We start from the raw sequence: 19,240 nt of genomic DNA, 5'->3' as shown, positions 1-19,240 counted from the left end.
AAAAGCAGAATTCACTGACTCTCTGCTTTAACTGATCACTTAGATTAGTAGAAATGTCAGCTATTCTTCTCTGTACAGTCATGCGTGATAGACTGACATTCTCAAATATTCCCCTCTTTTCTGGACATAACTCAGATACAGCAATCAACATACACTTTTTTAAAAACTCGCCTTCTGTGAAGCATTTCCCAGCAGCAGCAATTTCCTTAGAAATTTGAAAGCTTACTTTAGTAACTATCATTCTCAGTGCTCACTTTCTTAAAAATTTGCTGTTCTCCACTAAAGTTTTTCGCTAAACTGGCTGCTTTCATTATTTTTTCATTTGGGTTCCATTTGGCGAGATTGGGATGTTTAGTTTCAAAGTGCCGCCAAAGGTTGTATTCTTTCGGAACGACTAACGTTTCACGACACACGAGGCACGGTATTTTGTCTTGGGAAACAGTACATAAGTATTTATTCGTCCATTCAGTGTTGAAAACTCTGTGCTCTGATTCTATTTTTCTCTTTCTCTTTTCATTCATGGTATCCATTATGAAGCTCAAGATTTTGTTGAATAAAGTCACACACAACGAGAAGAGATATCTCACAGCGTATGGCACACTAGGAAGGCACTGACAGTGTGCGGAAGCCTGTAGTGTAGAGGGGTAAAGAAACAGCGCACATAGGGTGACCAGATCACAGCAGTAAAATAGGAACCAACCCTTCCCTGCTTGGCCCCACCATCACACCCCTCCTCACCCCCTAGCTCCCCCCCCCCCCCCTGGCTTGCTGCATCCCTCCTAGTCAGTCCCCCACCCACCACTCACCTCCTTTCACCTCCTCCATCCCCTTCCAGAAACCCCTGTGCCCGCCCCTAGAACTCCTGCTGGCTCACTGCTCTCCTCTTTGCCAACCCACCGCTTGCCCACCTGCTCGCCTCCGACCCACCGCTCAGCCCCACCCCAGTATAAAGCCTCATTCAAAGACCCAGGAGTCACTATATTATTGCATACAGCAGTCAATCAATGCAGTTGTAGATAAATCTCTGCATTATGCATTTTTGTATAACTTTTATATGACTTTGTATTGGACCTTGGTAATATGTTATAGCAGGCGCCTGAGGTAGTATAATTAAGGTAAAAGAAGTAGAATAAGATCTTCCCCCCATTTTGTAATCGATTGTCCTGTTGAATGAATGAGGAAGGCACGGAAGGCAAGCACCTCCAGGCAGCTGCAACCCTTGGAGAGGGGATGGGAGCCAGATCCTGCTGCTATAGAGATGCTCACCTGGGCCAGTGGTAGCCACTCCATAGTTCAGACTGATCCTAACTTAAAACTAAGATCCATTTTTAACTTCCCTGTAACTTCTCCAAACCCCTGAGCAATCCTAGGCCAGGTAGGATTTGTCTGGGAGGTTTGGTAACCTTCAGAAAAGGGGTTTTGCAATTAAGGTATTTCACAAATATCCATCATTCCCTTTCTGAACATTTTCCTAGCTTCCTACCCCGAAAATGGCTTGGCCACAAACACCAGGTGTCTGGCTGAGTCAGAGAGCTGGGGGAGAGAGCTGGGGTATCACAAAGACCTGTGTCGTGTTTAGAACACTGACTCAGGCCTTGGCTACACTTGTGAATTGCAGCGCTGTAAAGCCGCCCCCAGCGCTGTAACTCACTCCCCGTCCATACTGGCAAGGCATTTGCAGCGCTGTATCTCCGGGGTTGCAGCGCTGCATGTACTCCACCTCTTCGAGAGGAATAGCGAGTATTGTGCTGCCGCTGCAGCGCTGCGGCACCAGTGTGGCCGCCCAATGCGCTGTGAATGGCCTCCAAAATTATTCGGCAGTATCCCACAATGCCTGTTCTAGCCACTCTGGTCATCAGTTCAAACTCTACTGCCCTGGCCTCAGGTAACCAGCCATGTGACCCACCCTTTACATTCCCCAGGAATTTTAAAAATCCCCTTCCTGTTTGCTCAGCCCGGCGTGGTGTGGAGTGCTATCAGCGAATCTTTCCAGGTGACCATGCCTCCACGCACCAAGCGAGCCCCAGCATGGAGCAATGGCGAGTTGCTGGACCTCATCAGTGTTTGGGGGGAGGAAGCTGTACAGTCCCAGCTGCGCTCCAGCTGTAGGAATTATGATACCTTTGGGAAGACATTAAAGGACATGATGGAAAGGGACCATGACCAGGACGTCCTGCAGTGCTGGATTAAAGTGAAGGAGCTGCGGAGTGCCTACCGCAAAGCCTGCGACGCAAACGGCCGCTCGGGTGCTCCCCCCGCGACCTGCCGATTCTACAAAGAGCTGGATGAGATACTTGGGGTTAACCCCACCTCCACTCCAAGCACCACCATGGACACTTTAGAGCCAGTGGGGGGGGACAGGAAGGAGAAGGAAGAAAACAGGAGTGATGGTGGTGGGCCGGATGGAGACACCCCAGAATCCCTGGAGCCATGCAGCCAGGAGCTCTTCTCGAGCTAGGAGGAAAGTAGCCAGTCGCAGTGGCCGGTACTTGGTGGAGGACAAATAGAAGAGCAGGTTCCCGGTAAGTGGTTTTTTTTTTTCGGGAAGGAATTTTTTCAGTGCTGGCTCTTTGGGAGAGGAGGGTTAAAGCCCGGTGTGACAAAGCCCTGGCTGGGATGATTTAGTTGGGGGTTAGGTCCTGCTTTGAGCAGGGGGTTGGACTAGATGACATCCTGAGGTCTCTTCCAACCCTAATCTTCTATGATTCTGTGATTGTTAAAGTCTGGCTGGCCCTTTCAGGCAAGCTGGGCTCAGCCTTGCCCATGGCTTAGCACCAATTGCTCAGCCTCATTGATAAGCTGTCAACATACAGGCATAACCCCAGCTTGGTGTAATGGGGCTTAATTAAAAAGACTGGCCCCAGCTGTGGTGGTGAAGCAGGACATGTACTTCTTAAACAGAGCTGGGATCTCAGTAGAGGGAGGAACAATGGGAGTTCTCCTCTGGGAAGAGCCACTGGATGTGTGGTAGATTCCTGTTAGAGGGGGAAGCCCTCAGTTAGGACCTGCAACAGGAGAAAGAGACCCCCAGGGAGTAAAGTAGGTTCCTGTGGTGGAGGCCTGACATAGGGCTTACAAGGAACAGGGAGATTCTTAGAGGCAAGCTGCTGGCATCCTTGATGAAGGGAAGCAGTAGGAGAATCCTGCTGAGGAAGAAGCAATTCAAGGGAATCTCTGCAGAGGCCAGGAAGCAGAAGATTTCAGTTGAGACTGAGAGGCAGAAAAAGTATAAGTATAGACATTGTGAAATTTAAGATGGGCCTTTATTAACTCTGAAGGGGAATTGACTGTTATGTGACTTGGCCAGAGAGCTGAGCCACAGAAGACCCAGAGAAGGAGTTGTTAGCATCTTCTCTCTGAAACTGGCCATTGTGAGGCTAAGGAAGTGGCCACCAAAAGGGGCATAAGAAGTGAAATAATCTACATTGCCATGTCAGGGCTTAAGGCTGTGCCCTAGAGATGAGGAACCGCACTTACAGGCACTCACACAACCTGTGAGAGATGCAGGTTCAAACCCAGCGGCATATTATCACCTAGGCCGACAAGACCTAGGCCTAGGGCGGCAAATTTGCAGAGGCGGCACTTGCGTTCTCGGAGGGTTTTTTTTTTTTTTTTCTTTGCTTCAGCACTCGGATGTTTTTTTGTTGTTTTTGCTTTGTCACTTGCAATCTTGGGGCGGCAAAAAACCCTGGGCCTAGGGGCAGCAAAATCATTAATCTGCCACTGTTCAAACCCCTACTTTGTTTGAGTCTGAAATGAGTGCCCTGACTACCAAACAATATAGTCAGTTTCTCTAGCCCAGTTTCTGAAATCTTGAAAATTTGCATATGACAGGAAAACTGTTTCCAACCCAACTCTTGAGGTAACTTATATGTTCATTTCCATTCTATTCCAAAGACACAAGCCAATCATTGGTTTCTCTTCTGCTGTGGCTGTACCTAATAAATAAATTAAAACAAGACTGATGCAGATGCAGGTCTTATGTAGCTCGTCTTTATAGTCTGTCAAAACTTTTTTCTATTACATTGCTTTCCTCTAGATAATAAAGAAAATTATTTTCATTGTCGAGCAGGAATGCTAAACAGCACCCACTCCTTGAAGGCCAATATCTGTGAATGGGAGCCCCATAATGGTTTAGCACAAAAAGATGTTCATAGTTAGCAGCTTTCCTCCTGTACCATGAAATGTAATTGGCTATATCATATTCATAACATTCTGTGGAGTGAAAACCTATAGGTTATGTCTGAAGCTGTGGCCAGTAATGCTATTCTGCCTCTTCCAAGCCATATGTCATGGAAATTAAGTGTGAAATAGAGTTCATCTTTTTATATTCTGCTTCTGATAATAACACTATAAAAAGGGATCAAACCATGCTGTGCTTAGTCAGAATTCCCACTGGTGAATGCAGGAATGTTGACTGAATCAGGACTGTAGCATTAGGCCCAAGAAATTATCATGTACTTCACTGTCAACCTGAAGTACAAATAGAGGATGAGATGATCTAGTGTAATTTCCAAGTAGGACCAGGAGATAATAGAAAGTATTATTTTTCAAGGTTCATGGGAATATTTTCTTCAGTTTTGACCCTATGTAGTGCCCATCATCCCTTTATGACACTTTGTATTTCAGTGAATTTAAAGTGTCAGTTTGAAACTCAGTTGAAAGCCCTAAAGTTTACCAGGCTTTGGCAGAACGACACAAAATACAGAAGTGACAGGATTTCAATGCATACATTTGTGAATTTTAGCAAAACTTTCAATGGCCCAAGTTTGAATTTGTAGTGAAACATGAAACTAGAGGAGTTTCCTGCAGCTTTGAGCTCTGTTGTCACACAATTCAGCTGCTAAAGTAAGTACTAATTTTAACACTAAGTATATGGTAGCACCCAGCTGCAAGAGGTATCTCCAACATGGATTTCCATAAACTCATACAGATAACACATGTATAATTGTAGTCATGTAATTTCATTTGATGGGAGTCAAGTCAGATCAGGAAATCTGTTTTCCCCTATTGTATTTACCAATATAGACAACCCACGTTGGAAAGATGCATAGATATATAAAATAGGTTTCTACTGAGCCAAAACCTGTGCTCAGCTGTATGTTGTGCCCTGTTATTTAGCTCCTACAGCTTACTCAGGATTTTTCAAGTTTACTGCCTATGGGCAAAGTATCCACTGATTCTGTAATGCTCCTGATATACTACTGGTGCTGTACTTTTGAAAGAAGCAGCAATAAAAGATGCAGAATATTTGGACGCAGCAGGACCTTTACTAGCACAAAAAATGATGGAACTGTTACCAGAGAGACAGCAGCCAGGGTTTAAGAGATTGATTTAGTGATAAACTAATCTCCAAAATAATCTGATTGATCTTGCAAAATACCCATTAAAGTGTGATCCTTTCCAAATTGTATTAGCAACAGAGCTTTTTTCCCCCTCCAGATTGAGAGAGGTAGAGAAATTAAAAATGTCACATCATTTTACTAACTATCCAGTGACTAGTTACGCAAATAATCTTAATCATAATTGCTGGCTCACACAGTTTGAGTCATGTAACTCATTTTCAAAGTATCGCAATACAGCTGTAGCATTGTCCTGGTTGAAAGAGACTGTTCAGAGTGGAAAGTAGCAATATTGTGTTGATAATATTTAGCAAGAGGCTTACAAAAAAACACTACAGGTCTATAATCCAAGCTTATTTCATCTTTGTTTTTCCAATGATTTGATTTAGAAGGGATCCTGATTCAATTATGTTTACATCAAAGTTATCTACACAGCTTCAGCTACAGATGACTTCTTACCAAAAAGATGATAAAGATATTTACAAATTACAGAGGATGAGATTGCAAATCCCCCTTAGTTACACTGGCAAAGATTCTGCATTTTGTCTCAGAAAGGTCAGGGATCCAATTACGTGGCCATTTCTTAGGCTTTGTCTACACTAGCACTTTTGTTGGCAAAACTTTTGTCGGTCAGGAGTGTCAAAAACACATCCCAGGCAGACATAAGCTTCACCAACCAAAGCACTAGTGCAGACAGCGCTATGTTGGCAGGAGATGCTCGCCAACTGACATAGCAACCACCCCTTGTTGGGGGTGATTTAATTATGCCGACGGACGAGCTCTCTCTTGCTGGCATATAGCGGCTACACAGGAGATCTTACAGGGGTGCAGCTTCAGCAGTACAGCTGTGCTGCTGTAAGGTCCATAGCATAGACATAATATTAGGTAGAACTCCCATTAACTTCAATGAGATTACATGGGATAGAAGCGAGGGCAACTTATTGTTTCAGACTAGTGGGGCATATTACAGTAATTGAAGATAATGCTATTAATTATTCATTTTGATTAATAGACTTCTTACAGCAAAGAGGATAACTGCAGGTTCCTTAATCTGATTAGAATAAGTATTTTGTCTGGTCATCTAGTAGTTAGATAGAAATGAAAGCGTTATAGTTTTGTCTGGAAGTGTTCATGAAATTATTTCTTGTACTACATACAACACATCTGAATAAAGAGTCACTTCAGAAATAGTCATCAGAATTCTCCATCCGATGGTTGTTTTTCTCAAGTAAAGCTGCAATATTTTACATAGTCCTGAGATTTTAAAGCAACATGTCAGGTCATCCTAGTAGTAGAATTACAGATTTTACAGCAAGGGGGAATCAACTTGAGTGAGACAGGGTTGACTGTCTCCTCCACTTGAAAAGAAGCAGGAGGCAAAAAATGTCAGTAGCTGTGAGAGAAAAGCCAAACACTACCTTTATGTTTGGGGATTCCTTTGGCACATTTCTTTGACTGGGCTGTGGATCAGATTAATACCAGACATGTTTATGTTGTTACACTTCTGCCGGATCAACTGGTGAATTCTCAGAATCTCAAGGTGCCGTGTTTTTAACAAATGAGTTTTGTAAATGTATGTATGAAATGAAGGGCCAGATCCTCCGCTGATGTAAATCCGCGTATCTCCTTTGAAGTCAAAAGAGCTTTGCTGACTCACACCAGCTGAGGATCAGGACCAACGTGTGCAAAAGTTATAAGCACAGGACTCTCTGAAGAAACACAGGCTTCAGGCCACCATCAGGAAAGCCTTTATCCTTGATATTTGTTTGACATTCCAGAACACAAGCCCTCCATAATATTTTGAAAGACTTCAGAACGTCTCTGTAGCCCCCGTGCTATTTTGAGGAGTTGACATATACAGCTCAAAAAGACAGAGCAGCAGCGCAGCGGCTGCAGAAACTGGAACTGCCTGTGTTTTGGACCCCAACCAGCGCTGGGGGCTTGGACAGAGGAAAGAAGGATGAGTTATTGGGCCAGAGGCCTAACAGACATGCTAGGACAACCAACTGCAGCCCTCAACCACCTGCACATATCTGAGGCTGCCCAGAAATGTGTACTGCACTTGGATATGTACAGTGTTTGGGGGAAAAGAGAGTCAGCCACGGGGTATCAGCTTATAGCAGCAGAATGAGACACACTTCCTGAGTAGTTCTCTGCCAAATATGGGAGACAACCCCGTTTTCCTGAGCCCAACCAACCAGAACTATGCAGTAATAGAACTGTCTCTGAAACAGCTTGCCTGTTGAAAGCATTGGGCAGGAAGAGAAGCCAGTCTGTCCACTCAAATGATCACAGGTCAGACCCAAAGGGAGAGAAGGAGCCCTCAAGCTCCATTTTCAGAGGGAAAGGATCAGCTGCCAGCCTCACTTGTTAGGCCCCTGATTTCTTTTCAGTCATCCCTATAGTGCTCCAACGTAAGAACATTGTTTGCACCTACTACCTGGGACCCTTTGAGCAGACTCTGGGGTAGCAGCCATTTGCTTTGGTAGTCTGCATGGGATTTTGACTATATTTAATTATTAGAAGGATGGTCCCTCTAATATTTTGTGGAGTTTAACATGTTTGTTCCTCTTGGTTCCTCTTTTCCCTTTCTCAAATACCTATCCTTACTCCCTTTTGACTAAGCTCCGTCCTTCCCATAATGAAGTATTTGTTCCTTTTAAACTTGTTTGGTCCTCTATTGCTTTTGATTTGTAATGTCCAAGAGGTCATAGGGGCTGCATATTAATTTATTCACCTGACAGCTAGGTGGAGGCACCACACATTGAGATCCAGGTTAACTCCAGCAAGCTGAGTGCTGACAGCTGCCATCAGCCTAGGGAGCACAGAAAACCTAGGGCCCACTGATCCTAAGATGGGACACAAACCACATAGGAAAAAGGAACAAGTGGGTTCTACAACAACTTGGGCGTAGGGGTACCCCAGGATGGGGCTGCATCTCAGATACAGAACCTTTGTTTTAGGTTCTGTTTAAGCCCACTAAAAAAACAAATTTTCAAGTTAATTACCTTCGATAAAGCAAGTACAGTGCAAGCAGAAGTAATGCGATTTTACTCACAATGTTCCATAAATGTGAGCTAACCCTATTACAAAGGGAGATCTCCTCTAGGGCTATTAACTTTTCCTACCCATTTTCTCCTTGGTCTCCCTTCTGAGATTACCAGGACACAAAGTGTAGTGGTGGCATTTTGTTTTGTATGTGGGGTTTTTGTTTGTTTATGATTTGGGCTCTTGATGCCAAGTTCTGCCCTGACTTCCATACACATACTTCAGCTCAACACCATATAAGTAAGTAAGGGCTGCATTTGCTTGCTATCCAGTAAGAATTGGATCAAATCCACCAAATTATTTCATAGTCCACCGAACAACCATCACATATTAACAACTTTTAGTCACTCATGACCTGGCCTGATTTTTTTTTATTAAACAGCTTAGAAGTCCCTGTATTCCATAACTACCAATACCCTGTCAAGTATCAGGGGGTAGCCGTGTTAGTCTGTTTCTACAAAAACAACAAGAAGTGAGGTTTTTACCCACGAAAGCTTATGCCCAAATAAATCTGTTAGTCTTTAAGGTGCCACCAGACTCCTTGTTGTTTTTACCAATACCCTGAACTATCCAGACTAATATGCCTTAATTAAAAAATTATTAGAGGCACTTTCATTAAAGTGTTAAGACAGACAAACTTCTATTCAACCTAAACACACATTTTCACTGCTAGATAGGGATTGGTTCCAACGTACTGTAATATGAGCTTTAAGTGATACTGCCTCACCTTTCCACTAGGTTGCTGCAGGAAAAATGCTGATATGGTATAACATGCCTTGGTATTTTTCCTATATTTCAAAAGCAATATATCAAAAGGAACACAAGTGTCTGGGCATGTAGATGAGAATTACTTGATGGGGTTCTCTTTATATTTAACTAAGAATACCTTTAGAAAGACAGCACTTTATTGTATACTCTACCAGCTCTGCTGCCTATTCTACTGCAGAAATACAAGATACCCAGAGGTTTGCCTTTTATTGCCTTTTACCAAATAACTGGCTCTTCAGCAAACGTGTTTTTGGTTTGCTTTTCAAAGAAAGTTTCAGAGATGGGCAAGACCTGCCGAGGCTTTGGTTTGACAAAACCTCTGTCATCTTTTGTTTTATACAAAGTCAGAACCAGTGATGCAAAGTGGGAGGGGCCCAGGGCTTTGACAAGGTTCCAAAGCCTGACTTCCAACCCGAGCCCAAATGTCTACCCCACAGTTAAACAGGCCCTTATCCCGAGCCTGAGTCAGCTAGCATGGACCAGCCATGGGCTTTTAATTGCAGTGTAGACATATTCTTAGGCTAGGTCTACACTACGGGTGTGTGTGTGGGGGGTGTCGACCTAAGATACGCAACTTCAGCTACGTGAATAGCGTAGCTGAAGTTGCGTATTTTAGGTCGACTTACCTGGCTGTGAGGATGGCGACAAGTTGACCGCTGCCGCGCTGCCGTCAATTCCGCTTCCACCTCTTCCCACGGTGGATTTCCGGAGTCGACGGCAGAGCCATCGGGGATCGATTTTATCGCGTCTTCACTAGATGCGATAAGTCGATCCCCAATAGGTCAATTCCTACCTGCCGATCCGGCAGGTAGTGAAGACGTGCCCTTAGTCCATCAGCATTTTTTTAAATGGCTGTTTACTGGAACAGCAATATAAGCAACAACTTGTGCATTGCCAAACCTTATGTAAAATGTTATTTATGGCTGCTAATGACACTCAGTATTTTCTTATATATTAAATTCTGTATCTGTGTGAAGACTATAAATCTCACTTAACTGTGTCAACGTAAACTGACTAAGTTACTTTATTTTATTGTTAATGTTGTCAGCTACATATTTGAAAGACTTACAAGTTTCTGCCCTATATTAAAAGCAAGCTTCGACAACACTAATTATATATCATTTAGGACAATTTTCCTGTTTTCATTTTTGGATTTTGCCTTGTAAATAGTTTAAATGTCATTTATCTATAACCCTCCTGACTGCTGTGTTTCAAGGGAGTTCACCCTTGGCACACATCTTGAAGGTACATTGCCAAAGCACATCTATTATAGACAGATATGCTAGTTCTCAGTAGCTGGTTACAAAAAAAGAGCTTGTTAAAACTCAAGCCTCAGCACTAAGTGTTCCTTTTGTTTTAAGGGGGGGGATTTTGCACTGTTATGGTGTAATAATGAGTGATCATTCAGAAAACCGACTGTATCAGAACACACTAAACTGACATGGAGTGACATTCTGGCCCTGTTTAAATCAATGGCAAGATTTCCATTGTTTCACTATGGCCAGGATTCTCAATTGTGGAGCTCAGACATCTGAAAAATATGTAATCTTGCACTTTTTAAAATTTTATAAACTTTTTACAATCTAGCAATTTTTTGAGTGCCTCCATTTTTTGTTTGCTCAGCTTGTTGAGACATCTGTCTCTGAAAATCAAGCCCTTTAAAGGTGATTCAATAGGGCAACCAAAACTGGAAGCACTCAAAATCACCAGCTACTTTTGAAAATTTAGGCCTAAGGATACGTGTGTTAAGTATACTGCTAGTTGCAATGGTTCAGTGGAAATAGAAAACAGATGGTCAAATTAAACAGGTATTGTTAATGCTATTTCATTAATATTTTACTACTGATTACAGTGTCAAACGTTTTATTGGCCGTTAGAATCCTACTGTGTGTGTTTTGCATAAACACTGTTTGCAAAAATTCTGTCTGCTTCTCTAGTGTTGTAGTTCTGACTTATCTCTGGAGGAGCATGTGGGGGCATTGGGGGAAGGGAATAAAGAATGTCATCACAAGAGAGTGGGAACATTTTGCTGCATCGTGTAAGAACAGAAGAATCACATAGTGACGAAGACAGACTCCACAGGCAATACTTATTGAAGTTCAAATCAAAATGTTTTTTGCTTAAATTCAACTTGTTGCTCCAATAGAAAACATAACCATGAAGGGGTAGAAAGTAGCTATTGTCAAAGCAGCTAACTCTTTTAAGTTTTGCTGCAAGCTAAAATGTTCAAAAATTATATCAGATATGGGGATATAACTAAGACAGGACTAAGGAGTCATCTCCATTAAGATTTATTTCCTTTTTGATGGAAACATAAAGGTAATTGTCTCTACTGGGACTGCAGTAAGGTGAAATTCTAATATTAAGCAGTTATTTAACAACCCCAAGGAGTATTGCTAAATAGTTGGATAGTACCTGCCCTTTGCTGCATAACCAATGTTGTTTTATTGCCTCCTAGATGTTGCAAGAAGTTGGACTATAAAATTTGTTAAAAATTCTTTATTAGTTCTCATTACAAACTGGGAATGCTCTAACTTAATCATTAACTCACAAGGGAATCTGAAGATTGAAACTGCATTATTATATTTGGGAAAAGATTATTTGAAGACATGTTAGGCTGAGTCAGGCTATAATTAGCCACAAAATAATTAGGCCCTATGGGATTTTGGATTCATTAATTTTGTTCTGTAAAACAGGTAAAATAAGTAAATAAGTATTTCACAACAAACTAATGAGCTGTGAAGGGCTTCAGTGTGCAAGTATCAAGAAGGAAAGCTGGTAGCTGGGGGTTCAAGTCTCTATTCCACCTCAGGTAGCGGGGAGAATTGAACCTGGGTCTCCCATATCTTACCTGAGTGCCATAAACTTTAGCCCAGGGGTTATAAGTGAATTAATACCACCTCCAGCTGTATGAATCCTTTGTTTACTTTTGTCAAAATGTCTGAAAAGAAATGAAATATTTTGAGTTGACACAAAACAGTTTGTTTTGACGCTGTCAAAATGTGTTGACTTTTTTAGTTAAGATGAACTATTCAGCAAACTCGACAAATTTGCAAACTGCTTTGGTTGACCTCAAATTGTATCTTTTGGCAATTATCCAACATTTTGTCCAGCTCTACTTCCCTATACTTGCTGTAGGAAACACCTTTTGAATACTTCAAATATTCAGGTTATCTAACTTCCATATATTTATTTAGTAATCAAAGGGATTGGGTAAGCTTTTAAGAGCTAGTACTTGTTTAACCACCAAAATAAAGCCATGTTAGTCAATACGAAATAAGACAACCTGAAAACAAATTAATCAAGAACATTCAAATATGCAGACTGCATTTAATTAAAAAAAAAATGTAGTCTTCTCCCAGCCATGAAAGCCCAATGGCTGGTTTGCTACTGGTCATAATGATGTCTGGTGTACAAAATCTCCAGTACTGAGATACTGTATTTAAACATCTTGCTACCATTCAAGCATGTGAAATCTAACAAAATATCATAAGATATGAGGCAATGAGAGAAGACACAGATTTCTGCCTGAGACAGAAATCCTTGGATTTATTTGCAGTATGAAATTTAGAATTGAAATGTGCTTAATATACAGTTCAGATGCAATTGTCATGTATAATAACTTGCACCACTAACAATTTTTGAACAGTGTAAAATTAGTTATGACTTTTGATTTAGTAAAATCAAAACAAAAATTATGCTTGATGAATATTCATCTCAAAGGGACTCTCTAAAGATGTTCTACAGACATTTGCGAACACAAACATTTTCCCATAAAGTTGTCAGGGCATGGCCTTTTTACTTTGGTTTCTCTAGATATAAATGCATATATTAGAGTGAGGTGAATTTATACAAATTTGTGTTCATAAGTTAACTAGAGGAGTGAAAGGGACAAAGTAAACCATTTATATTAATTAATTTCAAGGTATTCTTAAATTCAGTCAAACATCTGAAGCATATTAAAATATTTTTTAGAAAGTAATAAAACATTCTGAATTTTTAAGATGCTGATAGGCCTTGATTCAGTACTGAATGAGGCATTAATCTAGGAAAGCTAGCTGACAGCACTTCTCATGCCCACATGCTATTCTTCTTCTTCTTCTCAAGATTTATGCAGACAAACAAAATCCAAAGAACAAGATTGTCCTTGACCTTTTGCTGGGGGAAGGGGAAGCACAAAGACCCTTTCCCCTCCCCCCAATACCTCATTAGATGCCTCTTTGCAATAGCCAGGGATAATCACCATTACTGTGCTCCTTCCACATGCCTGTGGGGGTACAAATTGCCTGAAGGAAATGAAGCAATAACCGTGTGGTGGGGTGTGTATGCTAGGGAGAGCAGGCTGTACTATCCTAAAGGATGATGCAGTTCTTGCACTGTCACTGCAAACTGGGGAGTTCAGGGAGGCACATGGCCTCCTAATGCACTGTACCACCCCTATGCCACATTCTAGCCCTTAGAATATTTTGCTCTATGGTTCAAATATAAAGGTCACAAGATTATTTTATTTTTACGTCTGCCCTGAAACATAAAACAACCCACTTAAATGCAGACTTTTCAGATTCTAAAAGGATCAAGGCAATATAATAAGTTTAATGTATTGTCCCTGTATTAAAGGAAGGGGATGGATAGCTCCCTTTTACGGACATCCAGCCAGCCAGCTAGCTACAAAAATCCCTGTTAGTAGCTGTTTTCTACTTGCGTTACATGTAAAGGGTTAAAAAAGCCCATAGGTAAAAGGAAGGGAGTGGGCACCTGACCAAAAGAGCCAATGGGAGGTCTAGAACATTTTAAAATTGGGAAAAAACTTTCCCTTTGTCTGCCTGTTGCTGTTCTCCAGAGAGAGGAGACACAGAGCAGCAATGCTTTAAACCAGGTATGAAAAATCATCAAATCATACCTCACGCCTACTTATCTGAAACCCCAGATATGTAAATAGATCAGGGAATGTCTAGGAAGATGAGATTAGGTTTCTCTCTTATTTCTTTATGGCTTGTGGACTCCTCCGTGCTAACCCCAGGTGCTTTTGTTTTGCTTGTATTCTTTAAGCTCGACTTCAAGAAAACCATTCTTGACGTTTAATTATTATATCTGTTCTTTTTTAAATCTAGCAATAGCTTACGTTCCAGATGTATTTTCTTTTTGTTTTTTAATAAAATTTACCTTTTTTAAGAACAGGATTGGGTCTGTGTGTCCTAAGAGGTTTGTTCATATGTTGTTTAATTAGCTGGTGGCAACAGCTGATTTCCTTTGTTTTCTTTCTCAGCTCTTTCCCAGAATGGGGGTGAAAGGGCTTGAGGATACCCCACAGGGAGGAATTCCCAAGTGCACCTTTCTGGGTTCAAAGGGTTTTTTTGCATTTGGATGGTGGCATCATCTATTCATCCAAGGTCAGAGAGAAGCTGTAACCTCGGGGTTTAATACAAGCCTGGAGTGGCCAGTATTAATTTTTAGAATCCTTGTGGGCCCCCACCTTCTGCACTCGAAGTGCCAGTGTGGGGAATCAGCCTTGACAGTCCCTAACAAAAGTATTCCTGCAGAAGAAGTCCAAGGTGCTTGAAAATGGGTAGGAGACGATATCAAAAGGAACAAAGGTATAACTAATGGCAGGCCTTTGAGACTGACTAGGCATTAGGTGCCATGGTGATGACTGCAGTTTCTAAGTTCAGATACTAATACCTAAATGGATAGCAGACCCTCCACTGAAAGTCCCTGGACTAGCATCTGTCTCTGTGTTTGGGAGAATGTGGCAGTTGTGAGTCTCAAAAAAGGTATCAGAACCATCTTGTCCTTAAATGCTTCTGCAGAACATAGCTGATTGCATAAAGTTTCAAATTCTTTTGCAAATGCCTTCTGGCTTGTCTACACTTGAAATGCTGCAGTACTGCTGCTGCAGCACTCCACTGTAGATACTACATAGGCCCACAAGTAATTCACCTCCCCAGGATGCCTCCATCAACCTAGCCCGGTCCACATCAGGGATTAGGTTGTTTTAGCTACACTGCTCAATGAACAACGTAGCTGAGTCATCCTAACTGTTTAGGGTAGACCAGGCCTTCGTGACTGGAGTGGAAGGAAGCTGGAAATGTGATGGACCTAATCCTAGCAGCAGTCCTCCTTCATTTGTTTATGTTGACTAGTTTTTTGCCTACCCTTTCTTTTTCTATGTAAAACTCTAGCTTGGAGGACAGCAGATTAGTTGTATTTATGTAGCTTGCAACTTCTTATGTAGACTGTAAGCTTTATTTTGTGTCTGATATAGTGGTAAGTACATTTTCAGTGCTCAACAAACAATAAATAATTCTTATTTTTATTACCCAAATGGACTGTGTTTTTAGAATTTAAGGGGTAAATGTCTACATATTTTTTCACTTGTGTTTACGATTGCCTGGTTTTCAGGAAGAGTTTGTTCAGTCTCCACTGTCAAAAGTTTGGCTGCCCAACATACTTCCAGATCATTTGGCAACAATCCAATCTGGTTACTGGATGTAGGGTGGAATCAAAGCATGCAGGAATACAGAAATGATTAAAATAGAATCATCTTTGTGTATACTTGATAAACTGCCATAGAAGTAACCACTGCTTGAGGGAATGAGAATCTTTCAAATATCTTGCAGATCTATATTTTGCACAAATATTTGAGGATATGGATTGGTAGCAGTATAGGCAGTTGAAACCAGTCTGATGGCACGTGGAGGAAAGATACATGTGCTCCCTTTAAAAAAAAAGAATGAAGATAAAAGTGCCTTTTCCTGAGTGGTAAACAAACAAACCAAAAAGATATGGAATAAAGTACGATTAGGATAGACCAGAGGTGGGCAAACTTTTTGGTCCGAGGGCCACATCTGGGTATGGAAATTGTATGGTGGGTCATGAATGCTCACGAAATTGGGGTTGGGCTGCAGGAGGGGGTGAGGGCTCTGGCTGGGTGCGGGCTGTGGGGTGGGGCCAGAAATGAGGAGATTGGGGGTGGGAGGAAGCTCCAGGCTGGGGGTTGAGGTGCAGGGGGAAGGGAGGGCTCCAGCTGGAGATATGGGCTCTGGGGTGGGACTGTGGATGAGAGATTTGAAGTGTATGAGGGTGCTCCAGGCTGGGACCAAGGGGTTTGGAGGGCAGGAGGGGGATCAGGGCTGCAGCAGGGGGTTGGGGCACAGAGGGTGAGGACTTTGGCTGGGGATGCGGGCTCTGGGGTTGGGCCAGAAATTAGGATTTCAGGGGTTGGGGACTCCAGGCTGGGGCAGGAGGTTATGGTGTGGGAGGGGGTCAGAGGTGTAGGCTCTGGGTAGTGAATACCTCAAGCAGCGCCTGGAAGCAGCGGCATGTCCCCCTCCGGCTCCTATGCAGAGGTGTGGCCAGGTGGCTCTGCACACTGTCCCATCTGCAGGCACCACCACTACAGCTCCCATTAGCTGCAGTTCCTGGCCAATGGGAGCTGCGGGGGTGATGCTTGGGGCAGGGGCAGCACGTGGAGGCCCCTGGCTACCCCTAAGTGTAGGAGCCAAAGGGGGAACATGTTGCTGCTTCTGCGAGCCTCTGCACATGGAGCAGTTTACGACTCCGCTCCCCAGCTGGAGTGCCGGAGCATGGCAAGCAGTAGCATAGCTAGTGGGGTGCAGGGGAAGCAGCCGCTGCCTCTCAGCACATTTTCAAAAAGCGGCGCGTCTGCCGCCCGGCGCTGACCTCCTGCAGGCAAGGGGGCGGCAGCACAGCCAGAGGAGCCATGGGGTGGGGACAGCACCGCCTGAGGAGCGAGGGGGACACAGCAGGGCGGCTCGCAGCATGGCCGGAAGCCAATGGGGGGGCGGCGGGCGCGGCTGGAGGAGGCAGAGCAGGGGTAGGGGCGCAGCATGGTGGCCTGCACAGCACAGCCAGCAGCTGTGGCCGGAGGAGCGAGGAGGAGCGCAGCAGGGTGGCCAGCTGCGGCCGGAGGAGCAAGGGGGGGGCCCCCGCAGTCAATGGGCCGGGGCGGCAGGCACGGCCAGAGGAGACAGAGCGAGGGGGGGGTGCAGCATAGTGGCCGGCAGCCACTAGGGGCAGCGGCACAGAAGCCAGCCAACGGGGTGGGGGGCACAGAATGGCCGGAGGAGGAGCCAAGGGGGGGGGGGGGTTTTTTATGTTTGCTTTCCCTGCTCTTAGATCCTGGCTACGCCACTGATGGCGAGCCCCAGACCCCACTCCTGAGCGGGAGCTCAAGGGCTGGATTAAACCAGATGGAGTTTGCCCACCCCTAGGACAGAGAGTTTGAAAGGTTAAATGGTGACTTGATCAGTCTACCAGTACCTGTATGGGGAAGGTCCCTTCTGGCCTTAAGCTTTATGAATCTATTAAGACTTGAAGCGGCTTTAGAGATAAGGAGATTCCAGAGCAGTGGTGTAGTCATCCTGGCCATTAGGTGCCAACTCCATGGGTGCTCTGGGGGCTGCTGCCCCCACAGAAAAAAAATAGAGGGGGCTCAGCACCCACCAGCCACTTTACGATCAGCTGTTTGGCAGCAGGCACTGGGGGGGCGTAGCAGAGGCAGAGCAGGGGCGGGAAGAGGTAGAGTGAGGGTGGGACACTGGGGGGAGAGGTGGAATGGGGGCAGGGCCTTGGGGTGGAGCATCCACCCAAAAAAATGGAAGTCAGTGTCGGTGATGCTGGAACACCATTCTGGTAAGCAGCAGAAATGAGTCCGTACCTGTCTGAGCTCCCCACTGCTGCTCCCCTGTGTCTCTGAAGGGAATGTGACAGACAGTACATTCCTACCCCTGCCCCTCACCAGTGATAAATGATCCAGAAAGGCTCTTTGGAGATATGAGACAAAGTGGAGAGACAATACCTTTCATTGGACCAGCATCTGTTGGTGAAAGAGACAAGCTTTGAGCTACACAGCTCTTCTTCAGGTCTGGGGAAAGTACTTGCTGTCACAATTAAATTGAAGGTGGAACAAACTTAAGTAGTAAACACATTCTACAGGACCATTCAAGGAGAAGTGGTCTGTTAATACCGTGCAGTCATAGGACTGAAAGGAGTGATAGTGGGTTACAGATTGTTGTAATAAGCTATAAATCCAGTGTCTTTATTAAGACCATGACTTTTAGTGTCTAGCAAAGTTAAGAATTTAAGCTCCCAGGATGAAACTGTTGTGCAGCTTTCCTTTTGAGGATGAGGACAGAGATCTGATATTGAGGGATCATTTTGTGAGAGGTGTTTGCCCATAGGTGATATGGTGGGGTTTTTTTTTGTGACATTAGAAAACCAGGTGCCAGCTTATCCCAAGGTCCCCATGAGTCACTTGAATACTGACAAACACATAGCTGGAATCAATCTGGTTCATCTGGGCATTACTATTGGTAAAATAGATATTAGTTATAAAAATGGTGCTTAGGCTTTATGGAACATGTGTAAGTTGCTGCATGCATTAATCACTTATAATATCTGTATCCCATATTGTTAGGTAATATTTGAGCATTTGCACTGTAACTGTATAAGGCACCAGACATGAGAGAAGTATTAACTAGTGTGAAATAGTAGTCTCCCACAGAAGGTGTTATATCCTGCCTGAGAAAGAAGGCCCATTGACACCAGACAAACTATTGTGGAACAAAGGACAAAAGTGTGATGAGTTGGATCAGAGAAACCCCTTTGGGACTGCCACCTGATGTGCTCGGATTACCTCTGAGCCCATTTTTTTCTGCCAGCTTGGGACTTTGGTACTTTGCCTTGTTTGAGCCAGACACGCTTGCCTGCTGCAAACACAGATCCAAGTCTGAACCACATCCCCCTGCAAGCTTAACTGAAAACAGCTTAAGTGCTCCTGTCTCCAGCACCCAGATACCAGCTCCCACTGGGGTCTAAACCCCAAATAAATCCGTTTTACTCTGTATAAAGCTTATACAGGGTAAACTCAAATTGTTTGCCCTCTATAACACTGATAGAGAGATATGCACAGCTGTTTTCTCCCCCACGTATTAATACTTGCTCTGGGTTAATTAATAAGTAAAAAGTGATTTTATTAAATATAAAAAGTAGGATTTAAGTGGTTCCAAGTAATAAAACAATCAGAACAAAGTAAATTACCAAGCGAAATAAAATACGAAAGT

Source organism: Trachemys scripta, chromosome 1 (assembly GCF_013100865.1).
Source record: "Trachemys scripta elegans isolate TJP31775 chromosome 1, CAS_Tse_1.0, whole genome shotgun sequence".
Lineage (NCBI taxonomy): Eukaryota > Metazoa > Chordata > Testudines > Emydidae > Trachemys > Trachemys scripta.
This window is presented reverse-complemented; position numbering follows the sequence as displayed.